At 41.8% G+C, this 4,656-nt stretch overlaps 1 pseudogene; it reads right to left on the bottom strand.

Moving 5' to 3' along the window:
• Positions 1–3,732: 3,732 nt before the first annotated feature.
• On the bottom strand, positions 3,733–4,411 carry LOC127220841 (60S ribosomal protein L7-like; annotated as a pseudogene).
• Positions 4,412–4,656: the final 245 nt, after the last annotated feature.

Raw genomic sequence — 4,656 nt, 5'->3', positions numbered from 1 at the left:
AAACACCTTAGCTCAAGACTTGAAACTCCAAAAGTGCTAGAGGACAATGCTTCAAGACATAGACACAGGCAAGAATTTTCTCGGTAGGGCTACATATGCTCATAAAATATAACCATTAGTTGTCAAATTAAAAACCTTCTCTTCAGCAAAGGAAACAGTTAATCTAGTGAAAAGATATCCTATAGAGTGAGAGATCATCTTTGCAAGCTATGTATCTGACATAGGATTAATATCTAGGACACATAAAGAATGCAAATACTTAACAAGAAATCCATCCAATCAGAAGGTGAGCTAATAAAATGTGAAAAAAAGGAAGTTCTCAATGATGAAGAATAAATGGCTAACAAGCTCTCAGAACATGCCAACCAAAACTACATTAAGTTTCCATCTCACTACAGTCAGAGAGACAGTATTCAAGAAAACAAATAACAACAAATGCTAGCTGTGATACAGACAAAAGGGAACCATTGTATACGTCTAGCAGGATTGTGAACTTGGATAGCCATTTTGGAAACCAGTATGGAAGTTTCTCAAAAACCCAACAGTAGATCTTTCATATGACCCAGCTACCCAACTCCTGGGTATTTACCCAAGGCCTCCAAAGCACAGAGACTCTTGCATACCAGAGTCTATTGCAGCACTCACTACGCATAACGGTTAAGTCATGGAACTAACCTAGGTATCCAACAACAGAAGAATGGCTAAGGGACATAAGATATCAATGCACAGTGGAATTCTTCAGCCATAAAAGGGAAATCGTGTCATTTACAGGGAAATGGATGCAACTGGAGATAACTGTCAGACTCAGAAAGACAGATGTCATGTTTCTCTCATTTGTGGTATAGATTTATGTATCTATACACGAGGATCATTTATAAATGAGACATGAAAGTTGACATAAAGCTGCCTAGGGGACAAAGGGGACCATTGGAAGTAGAAGAGAGAAAGTGAGGAGGTATGACAGGAATATGCCCAACATCCAATATATCCACACATGAAGCTGGAGCAAAAGAAAATATGTTTACAAACTGAGTTGGGGAGATGCCTCAGTAAGTAAAATGCTTGCTGAGCAAGCATGAGGACCTCAGCTGGATCTGTATGCACCACATAAAAGCCTTGCATAGAAGGAAGTGTGTAAACCCCACTGAAGAATGGGAATACAGGAAGAGCTCCAGACTCAGTGAGAGACTCCGCCTCAAACAATAGTGTGGAGACTGACAGAGGAGGACACTTGATATCAGTCTCTGGTCTTCACACATGGATGCACAGATGTGCACATGACCACACACATACAGTGTGTGTGTGTGTGTGTGTGTGTGTGTGTGTGTGTGTGTGTGTGTGTGTGTGTGTGTGTGTGTGTGTGTGTGTTGTTTGTTTGTTTAAACAAGTATAATGGCTCTTGCCTGTAATCCCAGAATTTTGGAGGCTGAGGCAGGAGGAACGCCGTAAATTGGAGGCCAATCTGAGCTACATGAGAGGTTCCAGGTAGAGCTAGGGCTACAGAGACCCTGCCTTAAAGATAGATAATCACTCTTAACAGTTTTAACTGTTAAATTTTCACCAGAGTTCCCAACACCTGAAAATAATATACATGCATACATACGCATGTGTGTATATGAATACATATGTATTTATATGTATATATAATCCCCACCTCTTCCAAAAGCATGTAATCTCCAGATGGTAGAGATTTTTGCCTGTGACCTCCACCCCATTTCTAGCACAAGACCTCCTACTCCATAGGCAGGCTATTGAGATTTATTACAAGAATAGAAGAACAAAAGAGCCTATGACTTTAAGACTTCCTTTTGCTTGGGAAAGGAAAAGCATTGTCTAAAAGTAAATGAATATATAGGAATGTATTTAGTAACTAGTAGCAGGTGCAGCACACAGATCGTGAACACACACTGAACACAGATCGTGAACACACACTGAACTATACTAAGTATGGGAATATAAAATAAAAGAGGTCATTCCAGGCTCTTGAACCATCTGGGAAGACTAGCTATAGAAGGGTCATGGTGTAGATAAATCCTGTCTGGGCTGTTGAGACCACAGCCACCTCTTCTCATTTGGCCAATGAGGACAGAAAGCCCAAGGAACAGAAATGATTCTTTCCGGAGAAGACAGCCATGGAACCCTAGAAGATCCCTGAGCCAAGATCAGTCTCTCTTTGCAGCCTGAGTAATATCTCTGGGCATGATCAGTGCCCAGTAGGGATAACCCAACAACACCTGAGCTCCAGAGTCCAAACAAAACAACAACCCAGAACAGAATGGGCCATCCAGTTCTAGTCCAAACACTACCACACACGCACACATGCTATTCCCATCCAACGCTCTTCTCTCTTCTGTGACATTTCTTCCAAGAACTTAGTGGCACAGCATATGGTTTATAGATATTTATGCCTGGGCCTTGGGGAAACAACTCAGGCAGTGAAATGCTTGCCTCACACACATGAAGACCTGAGTTCTATTCTTGGCCTCAGATAAAAAGCTGGGCATGGTCTTAAGCACTTGTAATCCCAACACAGGAGAAGTGAAAATAGGCAGATCTGAGGCCTGCTAACCTGCCAACCTCACCTACTCAATGAGCCCCAGGTCCCACTGAATGACTTGTCTCATAATCAAGGTGGGACTCATGAGAAGGCTCAGCAGGCAAAGGAAGTTAAGCCTTGCCACCAAGCCTGAGGACTTGAGTTCAATCCCCAAGATTCACATGATGGAAAAAGAGAACCATCTCCCATGCTCTGATCTCTACACATACATGCACAATGCATGCAAGAGCACTCACAGACACAAACACACAATAAATATGATATTTTAAATGTTAACTAAATAAACACAAGGTGGAAGCCTATTGAGGAACAACACTGAAGGTTGACTTCTGACCACCACACACACAGGAACACATACGTATGTCTACTCACATGCACCACACACTCCACACATATGCCCCATATACATTCTCTCTCTGTCTGTCTCTGTCTCTGTCTCTCTCTCTCTCTCTCACACACACACACACACACACACACACACACACACACACCACAAATACTATCCCTGTTCCTAAGCTGCATATGGTAGACATACCAGTTATCTTAGCTCTTGGGCGATTAAGGCAAGACATAATAACTAATTTGAGGCCAGTCTGGCCTCAGCCTTGAATCAGACATATCAGACATACCTGGCTTACAATAGACCTGTGTCTATTGCCTATTAGTCTAGAAATATGGACCACATTTTTATCCTCATTAAACCTCTCTTTCATTATCTTTAAAATGTGTTCATGGGCTAGAGGTGTAGCTCAATGGTAGAACACTTAGCTAGAGTACATTAGGCCTTGGAATCAATCCTTAAAGCTTCAAATATTGTATTGGTTGTGTTTCTCATGGTGTGACAAGAATACTATCAATGGAGCTGGAGAGACAGCTCAGCAGTTAAGAACACCAGTTGCTCTCCCAGAGGCCCCGGATTAGATAGCCAGCACCTACATGGTAGCTCACAGCCATTTGTAACCCCAGTTACCCTCTTCTGACCTCCACAGTAACTTTATTTAAGTGGTACACACACATACCAGTAGGCAAAACATTCATACATATAAAATTTACTTTTTTTCAGTTTGCCAAGCTGTGACTATTTATTAACTGACCAGATTACAAAAATACCACAGGCAACACCTTAGTTCATCTATCTACTAAGCTTGTTTATCTGGTCTTCCCTGTTGCCAGCATCACCACCTTCCACCTTCCTTCATTCCACCTCGTGGAGAAGACAATTTGAAGGGCCACAGGAAGCTATTGGTTTCCTTGAAGCGTTTCCCACTGTGTAGATCTCATGGATCAGTTCCTCCATGCAGATAATGCCGTATTTACCAAGAGACCGAGCAATCAAGGAATTGTCCGGCAAAGCAATTCTCTTCTTACTGATTTGCCATAGCCACGCTTGTAGATGAGCTCGTTTACTGACTTCAGGTTGGGGTACCCCCATGCAATGTATGGTTCCACAATCCTCAGGATGTTTATTGAAGCCTTGTTGAGCTTAACAAAGGTGCCATTGAAGATCTGATGAAGATGGAGCAGCTGCAACACCTTGCAGACCTTTGGGCTTACACCATTGATACCTCGGATTCGGATGACAAATGCCAGCTTGAGTTCTGCAGGCACATAGAAGTTTCCGGCTTTCCTTGCAATCCTAGCCATGCGAATCTCCGTCCAGTACATCTGCCTGTATTCCTTGTGATAATGCTTTGCCTTTACATAGATAAGCTTCCTCCATGCCTTCTGAAGTGTTTTCCATGCAAACATTTTCTGAAAGTGCTTCACCTTCAACTCTGAGAAATTCCTTCGCTTTTTCTTAAGGGTTTCTGGCACAGCAGGAACCTTCTTTTTCTTCTCCAGCACAGTCTCCATAGTTCTATTTGGGAAAACCATACATATAAAATTTAAAAATGAAAATTAAAAGTTCCTATTAAAAGGCTTGCTATTAGTCATGGAATGAAAGTAGGAGATAGAGCTGATCTGTAGATGGAATTGTCACCATTGAATTACTCAATCTTTGTGTTATTATTTTGAATAGATCCTAAAGACTGCACAATTTAAATCTATTCATTACATTAAAAGAGAGAGAGAGAGAGAGAGAGAGAGAGAGAGAGAGC

The sequence above is a fragment of the Phodopus roborovskii genome, unplaced genomic scaffold, assembly GCF_943737965.1.
Source record: "Phodopus roborovskii unplaced genomic scaffold, PHOROB, whole genome shotgun sequence".
Lineage (NCBI taxonomy): Eukaryota > Metazoa > Chordata > Mammalia > Rodentia > Cricetidae > Phodopus > Phodopus roborovskii.
Note: the sequence above shows the minus strand (reverse complement) of the source record. Positions and strands in the feature narration are given on the sequence as shown.